At 35.6% G+C, this 15,598-nt stretch overlaps 1 pseudogene; it reads right to left on the bottom strand.

Moving 5' to 3' along the window:
- The window catches only part of LOC133047191 (regulator of microtubule dynamics protein 2-like), a 52,783-nt pseudogene extending 38,758 nt beyond the window's left edge, over nt 1–14,025 (bottom strand).
- Between the last annotated feature and the right edge of the window lie 1,573 nt (nt 14,026–15,598).

Raw genomic sequence — 15,598 nt, 5'->3', positions numbered from 1 at the left:
TTTTTAAACACAAAAATCTATTAAAACCAATCAATGCTTTACATTGTTAAAAGAAAAAAAAATCATTCTCAAATAGTGTCTTTGTAAACTGCCCTGCACTCAACTGATTAAAATACTGAAATGCTCTAATGGACATTTTATAGAATATCTCGTTGGAGAAAATTGGATTGGCACTTAATTTTGTTCAACAGTAAATGAGCATCTATATTGCCTATTGCAGGAGCAGAAGTATTGTACACTGACTTAGCTTTCTGTCTACAGTATAATTGCTAACTGAATCCTGGACTTGTGTTTTTACTTATTTTATTTACGTGTGTCACTTACAACCTCAGAAAAATTTTTAAAAATCCACTTTAAATGGTCTTTGGCTCTCAGATAGCATCTTAGCTGGTTACTATCAATGCTTAGACAAGGCTGATCTGATATCTCTCTAAGATGTACTGCTGGAATAGAGTTTTTTTTTTAATCACAAATAATGCCTTTAATTACTTAGCTTCTTACAGTATTCACACAGCAGAAACTGACAAATCCATGTTGTTGTTGTTTAGTCTCTAAATCGTGTCCAGCTCGTTTGCAACCCCGTGGTCGCCTGCCAGGCTCCTCTAGACACAGCTGTCTAAAGATGATCAGGATGATCGTGGGCGACACTGTGACTGACACTGTTTCCTCTGATATCTTTCTAATGGCCACCATTTACTGGGGGGATGGAGGAAGTGTAACCACTCCTAGAATATGGAGCATAAAATCTACCTGCTAAAATAATACATGCTACCTCATTTCATCAGGTTTTTCTGAGTGAACGTCTCAGAGTTGCACTCTTGACACAATTCAGAAACAACACAAGAATTTTTCTCCCATTATACCCCTCCTTTCAAGTGCAAAACAAGAGGACATCAAACTCACATCACACTCATACCCACATAGGCAGCCCCCAACACATACCCACTCTCACACACACACAGGAGAGTTCCCTAACCAGGACCTTGGGAGAAGCATGTGGTCTTAGAGGTTAGCTGCAGACGGAGGTCTTCTCATCTCCTTTCCTTACCAACTTTTTCCTTGATGAGTGTACTTCATTAATGCTCAATTTCTTGGAGTCAGTGCTGGAATTAAAAAAAGAAAAGAAAAGAAAAAAAACCTTATCATGAATCATGTGAAAGTATTAGTCACTCAGGCATGTCTGACTCTTTGTGACTCCATGGACTGTGGTACACCAGGCTCTTCTGCCATGGGATTTCCCAGGCAAAAATACCAGAGTGGGTAGCCATTTCCTTCTCCAGGAGATCTTCCCTGCCCAGGGATTGGGTTGGAAATAATCCTAAAGCTACACTTGTTAAGCTTGGATTTCATCCATCATGAGTATCTTGTCTACATTTAACCCCAGGAGTACTGGAACAAGGTATTTTCTCACGAGGTAGCTATGTCTATAGGAAGTTCTTAAATTCACTCAAAGGGTGAATAGGCATCTCCCTATATGTAAATTCTAACCTGCAGATAACAGCCCTGCCTCTTAGGACAATGCAAAAGGTTAATTCCCTTGTATGGGGCAGCCTTTCGTATTCCCCCAACATGATCTTTTTTTGCAAACAAAACTTATCTCAACAGCTTCTTATAGGAAAAATGTGTTGCTTCATCATGCTGGTGTTGGTATTTAAAACATGTTCCAATTTTCCTATCTTCATCTTCAAATGTATTCTCTAACAACAGTCATTGGCGATGCCAGAATTTCTAGAAAAATATTTGCGTTTTGTTTTAAATCTCAGTGATCTGATAATTGATAGTTTATCTCCTAGACTGCATTCCTATATTGAAATATCAGAAAGAACTGAGATAAAGATGTTATTCTACAGAATAAGATATTGCATTCCTTTGGTGTATGTAACATTGCTATGATTCATTCACACCTTTATAAGTTTATTCACTCGTCGATTTATTAATTCATTAGAGATGTACAAGGCTATATGCTAGTTTTATATGATATATAAAAAAGACTCAGTCATCGATCCTGGTACCAAGAGATCATAGTCATTAAGAAACATAAGGTGCATTATGGAAATAAGAAATGTGGTATAGATTGTAACTTGTGTAACCTTACTCCTTAATGTTGACTATAATTCATATATTGAAAGATTGCTTTTAGGTGGGAGTCGATTTTATTCTTTTATGTTTAGACTATTATCCAATTTAATATTTGAACCATTATATATAACCCTCTCTATATATTTTTAAGCTCTTTTTGCTTTGGTAGTAAATTATTAAAGATAGAAATTTTGTTGTAAAGCTGAAAACATTTTAAAGTGTATTGTAGTATATTGTGTATTGGCATTTTTATAATCACAGTCTCCAAATATGTAGAAATCTAAATATAGAAAATTTATAAAATGACATTAATTTATACTTTGTATAATACTTTCACTTCATCATTAATGAGGTGTTATCAATGCTGATGCTTGTACTGGTCCTTACAGACTCTTGAGATTTATGTTCTACAATCCAAGCAAACAAAATCAAACTGTGCTGAGAAAATATCTGTGTATCCAGGCATTGAGATGAGTTTTTTGTTGTGGTTGCTTAGTCGCTAAATCATGTCTGACTCTTTGCAACCCATGGTCGGTAGCCCGCCAGGCTCCTCTGTCCATGGGGTTTCCCAGGCAGTGAGTTGCCACTTTCTTCTCCAGAGGATCTTCCCGACTCAAGGATGGAATCTGCTTCTTCCGTACTGGCAGGTGGATTCTTCACTGTGAGCTACCAGGGAAGCCCGATAGAAGTGAACAGATTTACATTTATTCTTCTCAAAAAGCTTACAAAGCAGATAGTGTTAGTCCCAACATTACAGAAAAAGTAATCAAATTTTAGATGCTTGAATCATGGCTGCTGACATATAACTAGTGAATTTTCAGATCTAACTTCAGATAGACACGGGTTAAATGTTTTAGAGGTCAAGCCATTAAGACACATAAGGTGCATTGTGGAAATAAGAAATCTGGTATAGATTGCACTTTGTACAACCTCACTCCCTTAAATTTGACTATAATGATAATTCATATGCTGAAAGGTTGTTTTTAGGTGGGAGTCAATTTTATTCTTTTATGTTAAGACTGCTTTTCGGATAATATTTTCATTCTTACTAAAATCGCTCACCTTGCCAGAATTACTAGGGGACTGTAGGATATGTGAGCAGAGAAGGGACTGTTTTCAGGTTCTGCCTGATCCTGGTACTCATGACCATGGCGACTATGGTAGTCAGCATCTGTATTTACAGCTAAGACCCTTCGAGAAGGCACACGGAATGGACGTTCCTCATTCACTGAAGTTTATGGTGAGAGCATAATCATTAGGCTTTTTATTTTTTAAAAAGATTTTTATTGGAGTATAGTTTTCTTAAAGACATACATCTGAAATTCACAAACTTATCAAAGTAAACTGGGAGGGCTTGATACAGATCGATGCTAAAGCAGCTGTGATGAAAAGCATTTTACTGTAAAACATTTAACACTCAGATTTTTTTGTTTGTTTGAAAGTTGTGGAAATAGAAGTATAAATTTGGTATAGCTTCAGGCTCTGCTTTCTTTAATGTATTAGGATAATGAAGTTAGTGTCTATGTTTCTGGAAAATGGATGATGACATTCACTATTGATCTCTGGACAGGTTGAGAACAATATTATAATAATCCATACCAGTCAGCTTGACCTTTTACTGATGTGGCCTTTACGTTGAGTGGGAGAGAAAGGAGGAATAAAACAAAGGTGTCTCCATGAGTGAAGTATAACACAGGGCTTGTCACATCCCTGGACTTTATTATTATTTATCATTAAAGCACAGTGATCCATCAAGCCTTAATCTCATTAGACACCTGTAAATCAGGAAGACAGACCAGGATGAAGCATCACAGGATCTACTTAACAATAAACTTTAAACATTTTCCAAGGTCTTTATAAGAAAATGGGCCTTAAAAGCAATAAAGAGGCTGCAAATACTTGTCACAGTTCAAATATCACCTCTGTAAAGGTTTCTGGGATCTTCACAGGTATAATCGATTGCTCCATTCTACATATTGTGCCTCTATTATAGGTCATAGATTAAATTCAGAGAGTAGTAACCCTGTGAAGGCATTAAAGTGACAACTCATGACACAAAGCTCATTAGAGGGACAGGGACCTTGTTTTAGAAATCTGCCTCCACCAGCAGAATATAGCTACTGGACGTTAAACCTGGTCCTCCCAACTATGTCTGTAAACTGCACTTCACATCACAGAATATTAATGAATGAAATGGTCCAGGTGAGATCAGGAGAAGAACAGAGAGATGCACAATGGTGAGCAGCATTTCCGGCTCTGAAATGGGTAAAGAGGCTATTGAGGGAGAGAGGCAAGAGTCTGCGGACGCACAGGTGAGGCAGCATACGAAAGAGTGAACTGACAGTCAGAGAAGGAGAGTTCATTTTGCATAAAGGCAGCGGTAGATCTTCAATGCAGGCTCAAGATTATTTAATTTTAAAATTTTAAACTAGCTCTATTTCCAAACTCAGGAAGACTGCGGTTGCTCTTGCTGCCGATCTCTAAACTGCACATCTTCATGATGTTCATGATTACTGCTGTTTTTGAGCCTCACAGATGTCATAAGCATGTATAGAGCTGATCTAAAATAAGCATTAAGCAGCACTGTGCAGTTTTGAAAAGTTTAGAAGCTCGTGCCAGCAGGCAAGTTTCAAATCCTGGCTCCATCACTGTGTGACTGGGGGCTGTCACACTGTTATCTTTAAGCCTCTCTGGTAAATGAGGATAATAATAGTATCCACTAGGAAAGTAAATAGAAGAGCAAAGATTTCTATAAGAAAAATTTCAAGACTATGCATTCGTCAAGAACTAGACATAATGCCAAAAGTATGATCCATAAAAGAAAAACAAAAGGCAAATTGGATTTCATGAAGATTTAAAACCTTTGCACTTCAAAAGACCCTATGGAGAAAATGAAAAGACAAGTCACACACAGAAAGAAAACATTTACAAGGTGTTTCTCTGATAAATAACTTGCATCCAGACTATATAATGAATGCACTTAACAACGAAAAGAAAGACAATAATTCAGTTAAAATGGGGAAAACATTTGAATGGATATTTCACAAGAGAAGTTACAGTGATAGCTATTAATGCATGCAAATGTGTTCAAATGTGTTTGCAGGGAAATGCAAATTAAATGAGATACCACTTCATGTCTATCCATGAAAAGGACCGTAATATAAAAGACCAAAAAAAAAAAACAAATGCCTCTGGCTGCTGAGGAGGAGGAAAATTGAAAACTTCAACATATTCCAGGCAGAAATAAAGAATGTTACAGCTGCATTGGAAGCAGTGTGGCAGTTTCTTAAAAAGTTAAACACAAATCAGTGTATGGTGTGTTCATAAAATGATATGCTATTCAGCCACACGCACAAAAAATAGAACTATTGATAAATACTACAACATGGATTAACCTCACAACTATTATGATAAATGAAAGTGATATATACCAAAAATAAAATAAATATATGGGAATGGATTATATGAATCACTTTATATGAAGTATATAGAAAATGCAAATTTCTAGAGACAGACAACTGATCAATGGTTGCCTTGAGCTTAAGCTGATAGCAGGTAATTGAAAATAGATTCAAGGAAGTTTTGAAATATTCTAAAACTATTGTGGTAATGTTTGCACACTTTATGATTTTACTAAAATCATTGAATTCTACATAGAAAATGGATGAATTATATGCTATGTAATTTTTCTCTCAATAAAGCTCTAAAACATACATTAATGAAAAAAGAGTAAGCAATACTAAAAAAAGTGTTATTTATTCTTAAAGGTTTATTAAAGCTCTTAAAAATAGGACTATATGCATAGTATAACCTATAATACTAACAACAAAATACTACTGACTTTAATGGAGATTTTACATTAACTAAGAGGTTGCATGTAAATTATGAAGCTCCATTGCACTTTACAGGGAAAGCATTTGATAAATGTTTTATTGTGAGTAGTTATTACTCTTAAATTATTTAATAATCATTGATATACATATTGTATAAGCATGTTAATATCAATTTATGTATTTAAATATTAATATTTTCCATTTGAATTCTTTTTCTTGGCTCAAAACTAGATTTTTTTTTTTGCCACTCAAATGTGGTTCACAGAATTGCACACTTACTCACTTAAATTATCACAGTTGTTTTATTTTTATATAAATTATTTTATAATAAACTTCATTCTTCCTAAATATTCTTTCCATTTTTTTTTTTTTACAAAGTCTGTGATAGAAACAGAACAGAATTCAAAATGTTGAGGAATGGTCTGAATGATTGAAGAGTAATGAAATAATAAAATTGGAATATTGTTAGTCACTCCTCCTCTTTGGCACTTGTAAATGCCAGCTGATAGTTCTCCCCAGAAGTAACTGCAATTCTGATTCTTGTGTTAGTTATCCCCTTACTGTTCTCCACAGTTCTAATAGCTAAGTGTGTGTGTATGTGTGAGTGCGTGAGAGAGATTGAAAGATATGTAGTTTAGTTTTGATTTTGAGCTACATAGGAATGCAACGGCGCTCATGGATTTTTGCCTTTTCACTCAGCATTTCATGTTTGAGATTAGGTCATTTTATAGGGAGTCAATCTAATTCTTCAAGCTAATTTTATTTTCATTGATGATAGAATTCTATTGAATGGATTCTTTGCAGTCATGTATTCATTAGATAGGAAATGTAGGATGTCCCACATTTAGCTCTTATAGACAGTGCAGCTATGAACATTATTCTATCCCCTCTTGGTATCTAAGTGAGATCATCTTTCTCTAGTTTACTTCTGAGTAGTAGTATAAGCATAAGTTCATGTTTACATGTTATGCCAAATATTTTCCACTTTGCTTGTACCATTGACACTCCAATTAGCAATGTCTGTGAGCTCTAGGGTTCCACAGTTTCACTAACATTTGATATATTTAACAGCTTAAACTTTTTGCCAATCAGGATGTTGTGGACTAGAAATCCATTATCTTGTTGATTTGTACTCTTCTGAGTATTACTGGATTTGAACATACTTTCCAATGTTGATTAACCATTGCATCTCCTCTTCTGCTGAAGATTTATTTCCAGATAAATGGCTTCCCTAGTGGCTCAGACGATAAAGAGTCTGCCTGCAGTGCTGGAGACCTGGGTTCGATCCCTGGATTGGGAAGATCCCCTGGAGGAGGGCATGGCAACCCACTCCAGTATTCTTGTCTGGAGAAGTCCATGGACAAAAGAACCTGGTGGGTTATAGTCCGTGGGGTCACGAAGAGTCAGACACATCTGGGTGACTAAGCACAGTTGATATTAATAGAAAGGCTACTAAAATATTTTACTTAAATATTTTCCTATTTTTTGATACATAGAAATACATGTATACATGTATTTTGAATCTTGGTACTATATCCAGGAATTGTGCTAATTTCCCTTTTTAATTTTACTAATTTATTTGTAGATTCTTTAGGGTTTTTTGTAGAGACAAAAGGTAAGAGTAATGTCACTTTCCTTTCTACTTTTATAGTTTCCCATCCACTTTACTTACAAACTAGCTAGAAATAGAGGCTGATGAGAAACAGAAGTGGTGGTGTGAGCACTGAGTGTTGTTCTCAGTTTTAAGAAAATGTTCTTTTATAAGTTTTTATTGGATATTATGTGAAAAGTTTCTATAAAAGTGCCAAATCGCCTCTTTCCTTTGGATTGGCTTTGCATTTCCATAATATCTCTTCATGTCTGTTGCTTAATTTGTTACATCTTATTATTTTCTCATTTAAGGCTTAAGAAAGCAATTTTGCCAATAGATTAAAAAAAAATCATCTGTGTTTTTCTTTGCAGTATTTTTGCTAATGCCCTGTTTTTGATATTTCTGATTTTCATTATTTTTTCTCCTTTAATTTGTCAGTTATTTAGAAGAATTTCTTAGTTTCACAATGTATATGAATCTTGGATATGGGAAGCGAGATAAAAGATATCTCAGTTCAGTTCAGTTCAGTCGCTCAGTTGTGTCTGACTCTTTGTGACCCCATGAATTGCAGCACGCCAGGCTTCCCTGTCCATCACCAACTCCCAGAGATTACTCAAACTCATGTCCATCGAATTGGTGATGCCATCCAGCCATCTCATCCTCTGTCGTCCCCTTCTCCTCCTGCCCTCAATCCCTCCCAGCATCAGGGTCTTTTCCAATGAGTCAGCTCTTCGCATGAGGTGGCCAAAGTATTGGAGTTTCAGCTTCAACATCAGTCCTTCCAATGAACACTCAGGACCGATCTCCCTGAGGATGGACTTGTTGGATCGCCTTGCAGTCCAAGGGACTCTCAAGAGTCTTCTCCAAAACCACAGTTCAAAAGCATCAATTCTTTGGTGCTCAGCTTTCTTCACAGTCCAACTCTCACATTCATACATGACCACTGGAAAAACCATAGCCTTGACTAGACGGACCTTTGTTGGCCAAGTAATGTCTCTGCTTTTTAATATGCTATCTAGGTTGGTTATAACTTTCCTTCCAAGGAGTAAGTGTCTTTTAATTTCATGGCTGCAATCACCATCTACAGTGATTTTGGAGCCCCCCAAAATAAAGTCAGCCACTGTTTCCACTGTTTCCCCATCTATTTGCCATGAAGTGATGGGACCAGAGGCCATGATCTTAGTTTTCTGAATGTTGAGCTTTAAGCTAACTTTTCCACTCTCCTCTTTACTTTCATCAAGAGGCTTTTTAGTTCTTCTTCACTTTCTACATGATACTAATTCTTTGAAATAAGTTGATATGTACTGAATTTACTAGATAATCCAAAATAGAGCAAATTGTATGTACTACACCATTTATGGTTGATAAGCACTTTCATTTCCAGTAGTCATGTATGGATGTGAGAGTTGGACTATAAGGAAAGCTGAGCCCTAAAGAATTGATGCTTTTGAACTGTGGTGTTGTAGAAGACTCTTGAGAGTCCCTTGGACTGCAAGGAGATCCAACCAGTCCATCCTAAAGGAGATCAGTCCTGAATATTCATTGGAAGGACTGATGCTGAAGCTGAAACTCCAATACTTGGGTCACCTGATGCGAAGAACTGACTCATTTGAAAAGACCCCGATGCTGGGCAAGATTGAAGGCGGGAGGAGAAGGGCACAACAGAGGATGAGATGGTTGGATGGCATCACCAACTCGATGGACATGAGTTTGAGCAAGCTCCGGGAGTTGGTGATGGACAGGGAAGCCTGGCATGCTGCAGTCTGTGGGGTCGCAAAGAGTCGGACACGACTGAGCAACAGAATGGAACTGAACTGAAAAACGTTCATAATTTTAGAGTTCATAGTTTTAGGGTTCAGTTATATATGTAGTATGATTAAGTTCCTTGCCATAAAATCTGAACATTTTATACCTTTACCGATTTTTGTTTTCTTAATCTATTAGTTACTGAATGAGTTCTCAATCTGTCAGATTTTCTTGTATATCTCTAAGATGTGTTATTAAATGCACACTATAATTATAATTATTCATTGATTATATTCATGTATTATAATTATCTTAATTGCAATTACATCTTTCAGCTATATTAAAATTTGCCATTATGAAATATGCAGCAATTTTTACCCTTAAACTCTATTTTTTGTCCAGGAAGAAAGTTATAACAGCTTCCTTTTTGCTTAGTATTTTCTTGGTAGATTTTTTCCTAGCTTTTTTCTTTCAACATTTTGATAACATTATAATTTAGATATGTTTTTGTAAATAACATATAGATGATTTTTTCCATTATTCATGGAAATTTCTTTACCAAATTCTTGACAAAATTTTGTCTTTTAGCTGCATTATTTAGTCTAATTACGTATGTCTTTACTGTCGTCTTTGTGTTTTTTTCCTATAAGATGTTTTTTTTAAAACCATCTTTTTTCCTTTTGAATTTAGAATTTTAGTTACTGCCAAGTTTTTAATTTGTTAATTCTCAAACTACACTTTTTACTGCTATTCCTGTGCTGGTCATTCTACGAGGTCTAACACTGTCAAAGTCATTGTGCTGCCCGGTAAGTGCCGAGTTGGGACTTATTGTCCCAGTCATGCCCTATAGGATCACGTGCTCTTTTCTCAAATATTTTAAAACACTATTTAATTTTTAACATCATGAGATGTTTTGATGTGTGCTGCATTGTATATATTTTTTGGAATTAAAGTATTTCATCAGTTCTGAAATTTTCTGAATTTGTTATCATCTCAATTGCTTCCCTGAGTCATTTTCTATCTCCAGTCTTTCTATTATTCCAATTAGATGAATAAAGTTTTAATAGCATCTACTTGAGAAACTGAATATACCTGGGTATTGTTTCACACTTTATCAATGTCTTAAATAGTAATTGGTCACTTTAGACTTAATCAACAGTTACTTTTGTTAGGTTATATGTTTCTAGGAAATTGTCCATTTCTCCCAGGTTTTCAAAAAAATGTGGAGAAAATTGATCAAACTCCTTAATGTCTATGTTTGAATTACCTCCAATTCTGTGATTACTAGCTCATTCTCAGTTATAAATTTATGAAATTATTTTTGATTAAGATAGCTAGTGCCTTCTCTATCTCAGTATTATTTTTCTACAGAGAAGCAGAAATTGATTTTATAAGCAATTTATTTTTAGAAGCAGAAATTTATTTTTTAATTATTACATCCAATTTCTAATTATTAATAACTTAATTCTGCTTTGCTATTATTATTATTTCTCATTTCATTTAGTTCTTTAAGTTTTTCCAACTCTTTAAATTGAATGTCTAACTTCTTTTGAAATATTTCTAATATTTTAATCATTTAAGAATTCGTGGTGTATTTTTGAGATTAATCTTTGTTGCTTCATTTGCTATTATTTTCTTCCAATCTGAGGGCTGTCTTCTCACCTTGCTTATAGTTTCCTTTGTTGTGCAAAAGCTTTTAAGTTTAATTAGGTCCCGTTTGTTTATTTTTGCTTTTATTTCCAAAATTCTGGGAGGTGGGTCATAGAGGATCCTGCTGTGGTTTATGTCAGAGAGTGTTTGCCTATGTTCTCCTCTAGGAGTTTTATAGTTTCTGGTCTTACATTTAGATCTTTAATCCATTTTGAGTTTATTCTTGTGTATGGTGTTAGAAAGTGTTCTAGTTTCATTCTTTTACAAGTGGTTGACCAGTTTTCCCAGCACCACTTGTTAAAGAGGTTGTCTTTATTCCATTGTATATCCTTGCCTCCTTTGTCAAAGATAAGGTGTCCATAGGTTCGTGGATTTATCTCTGGGCTTTCTATTCTGTTCCATTGATCTATATTTCTGTCTTTGTGCCAGTACCATACTGTCTTGATGACTGTGGCTTTGTAGTAGAGTCTGAAGTCAGGCAGGTTGATTCCTCCAGTTCCATTCTTCTTTCTCAAGATTGCTTTGGCTATTCGAGGTTTTTTGTATTTCCATACAAATTGTGAAATTATTTGTTCTAGTTCTGTGAAAAAATATACAAGCAACTCCTGCAGCTCAATTTCAGAAAAATAAATGACCCAATCAAAAAATGGGCCATAGAACTAAACAGACATTTCTCCAAAGAAGACGTACAGATGGCTAACAAACTCATGAAAAGATGCTCAACATCACTCATTATTAGAGAAATGCAAATCAAAACCACAATGAGGTACCATTATACGCCAGTCAGGATGGCTGCTATCCAAAAGTCTATAAGCAATAAATGCTGGAGAGGGTGTGGAGAAAAGGGAACCCTCTTACACTGTTGGTGGGAATGCAAACTAGTATAGCCGCTATGGAGAACAGTGTGGAGATTTCTTAGAAAACTGGAAATAGAACAGCCATATGACCCAGCAATCCCACTTCTGGGCATACACACTGAGGAAACCAGATCTGAAAGAGACACGTGCACCCCAGTGTTCATCGCAGCACTGTTTATAATAGCCAGGACATGGAAGCAACCTAGATGCCCATCAGCAGACGAATGGATAAGGAAGCTGTGGTACATATACACCATGGAATATTACTCAGCCATTAAAAAGAATTCATTTGAATCAGTTCTAATGAGATGGATGAAACTGGAGTCCATTATACAGAATGAAGTAAGCCAGAAAGATAAAGACCAATACAGTATACTAACACATATATATGGAATTTAGAAAGATGGTAACGATAACCCTATATGCAAAACAGAAAAAGAGACACAGAAATATAGAACAGACTTTTGGACTCTGTGGGAGAAGGCGAAGGTGGGATGTTTCAAGAGAACAGCATCAAAACATGTATATTATCTAGGGTGAAACAGATCACCAGCCCAGGTTGGATGCATGAGACAAGTGCTTGGGGCTGGTGCACTGGGAAGACCCAGAGGCATCGGGTGGAGAGGGAGGTGGGAGAGGGGGTCGGGATGGGGAATACATGTAAATCCATGGCTGATTCATGTCAATGTATGACAAAAACCACTACAATATTGTAAAGTAATTAGCCTCCAACTAATAAAAATAAAAAATAAGAATTCATGGTTATGAAACTTTCTGTAAGTTTTACATTACTAATTTTAAAAAATACTTTGGAATATGGGTTTTGAATAAAATTTTTTTCTGACGTGATCAAATTGTCCTTTTAATAGGCATCTTTGCACTGTTTATTATTTTTGTTACTAATATTTTTATTACAGAAATAAATATATTTATTTATTTGAAATGTTTTGATTATTTTCTTATAGATTGTTTGTATTTTATCTTTATAATATGGTCAATACTTTGTTGTGTTGTGTTAATTTTATGAAATATTAGAATATCAAAGATTGAATTTTTGTTTTATATTAACATTAATATATTATAGATCATTTTCCTTATACTTTTAAAAATTATGTATTGATTTCATACTTTGAAGACTGATGAAAATCACCCAATTATTTTTCCTCATTTCTGCTGTTTGACTTTGCTTGGTTATATCATAATTCAAGGGTTATTTTCAAAGTGTGGCTCAGCTTTTAATAAATAGTGTGGAGAAAGGCAGAGTTGGAGTACATGTTGGTTAAGCTGTCAGACAGTCAGTCTGGATTTTGGTCAGTTTTTTCTTTGAAAGTTTTCCCATCATTTATCTGCCTAGGGCTCTGCCTCCACTCAGGCTATAGAGAGTCTTCCTGACTCACCCTGAGCTCTATATGTCATTTTTTAGGGGTGATTTAATAGCAACTTTATTTAAGGTGATAAGCATCAGTGGCTGGCTGCCTAATCTGATTTTGCTCAGTTTTTTTCTTTTTTTTATTCCACCCATCATACTAACAGCAAGATGTTGAACATTTACATCTCCATGTCCCTTTCTCCTGCAAGGAGTTAAGCAATCTTCAATACAACTGGATCTCTCCTTCTCCAGTAAGGAATTGTCTGATGGGCTGTGTGTGTGTACTCAGTCACGTCCAGCTCTGCAACTTCATGAGCTGTAGCCTGCCAGGCTCTTCTGTCCATGGAATTTTCCAGGCAAGAATAGTGGAGTGGGTTGCCATTTTCTATTCTAGGGGATCTTCCTGACCCAGGGATCAAACCCACGTTTCTTGTATCTCCTGCATTGACAGGCAGATTCTTTACCACTAGTAGTCCTTTATAAGTACAATCTTCTGTATGTTATTAGAAAGTTGAACCAAGAGAGGTTTTTTTGTTTGTTTGTTTGGTTTTGTTGTTGTTGTTTGGAAAAGTAGAAAATCAAGATCATAGGTAGCCACATCATTTATCATTGCAAATTTAAAATTAGAAACTTTTCCTGAGTCAAGTTCTAGTTAATATAAAGTGTATTCTTAAATGGTTGAAGCTAGGTTCTCACCGTGTTTCTCCAGTGAAGTATTCTGTAATCATTAATCATGGAAGATTCCTCCTACCTGAGATTTTGTTTTTGTGAAGGCTGTGGATTCAGAGTATCCACAGTCAAGTACTTCCACTCCACTGGCCTGGTGGCAGGTCCTAAGCCGGGGAGGAAAGCCATGCCTGCCTCCCTCACGGTCCCTCTGGACGTGTGTCTATTCTGCATCCTTAACAGTGCCAGTAAAGATTGTTTATGCAAAAAAAAAAAATTCTTAGAGCGCTCCTTTTTTTTTTTTCTTTTTGCTATGCTTTGATTATAGACCAGCCATATAATCTGGGCAGAAGTAGTGTCAGGTAACAAATTATTTTATTCATTATTTCATAAATTAAATGAGAAAGAATGCATGTTCCTTGCTCTAGTAGAACTGCATGCTTATTATAAAGGGTTATTAATTCACTGTAAGCTACGTTGAGTCTTCCAATACATCTCCTCTGTTTGTAGTATCCTCTGCAGTTTTACATAAGGCTGAGCATGTGTGCATATTTACTATCTACTTCTCAACCACTCAGAAATAAAATTATAATTTTCAGTAGCCTGGCACTAGGCTTTATTGTAAACACAGAATCCCAAGCTAAAAGCTATCATTGTTTATCTATTTTTATTCTTTTTGTCTTTCTTGATCGTGACAAATTCTATCAGAGCTGGTTTTATTTTGTAAACCAGAGAACAACCAAAAATAACTTCTACATACTTGAATAGGTACACAGCAATACATTTCGTAGTATAAAATGTGTAGCTTTTCTGAGTGCTGACAATAAAACTTCGACACTAGTTTATATAAGTCACGCAGAAATCAAGAACAGTAAATGCCACATTAATACGGCACTTTATTTTATGTAGCTTTTAAATTCGAAATCTAACCCAGGGGTAAGACAAATTAGTATGATTTCAAGGAGGAAAAAGAAAAGGTAATTATGAAATTGTAAAGAACAGGTGGTTCTTTTATACTAGTAAGCTCAAAATGGATGAAAGTAGTTGAATCAAAAGAAGAAAACTGTGCTAGGTGACTTTGAGTGCTCAAGAGAGGACTTTTACACCCCCAGATCTAATGGCTGGTATTATGTAAGGAAACAGCAGCATGAAAAGATGGAGATACAAAGCAATGAAGGGCTTATATGATGGGAAAGCCATCACAACTCGTTAGAAAAGATCCTAACTTTAATTAAAATAAAACACAAATAACTCACTATTTTATTTCTCTTTCCTGCCACTAATTTGAGATTTCAGTTTGATTTCTAGCAATAAACATGGAGTTACATTAGTCCGCCCCCAACTGGAAAATTGTGTGGCCACTGACACAGGTCCCTTGAGGTTACACAGCAGTATTGAATAATCTGAGCACATTTCATCTTCAGTTACCATGTAAAGGTCATCCACTATTTCTGTTTCCTCTAGAACTGGACTCAAACTGTGCCATGCCAGGAAAAAACAACAGCAACAAAAAAGAACAAATGGAAACAGCTACAGACTTTATTTTCTTGGCTTCCGAACTCACTGGGGACAATGACTACAGCCATGAAATTAAAAAACAAACAAGCAAACAAACAAACAAAACCTCTTGTTCTTTGAAAGAAAAGCTATGACAAACCTAGATTACATATTAAAAAGCAGAGACATCACCTTGCCGACAACGGTTCATATGGTCAAAGCTATGGTTTTTCCAGTAGTCATATGCAGATGTGAGAGTTGAACCATAAAGAAGGCTGAGTGCTGAAGAACTGATGCTTTCAAACTGTGG

This window comes from Dama dama, chromosome 26 (genome assembly GCF_033118175.1).
Source record: "Dama dama isolate Ldn47 chromosome 26, ASM3311817v1, whole genome shotgun sequence".
Lineage (NCBI taxonomy): Eukaryota > Metazoa > Chordata > Mammalia > Artiodactyla > Cervidae > Dama > Dama dama.
The sequence above is the reverse complement of the archived record's forward strand: the minus strand, read 5'-3'. Positions and strand labels throughout refer to the sequence as shown.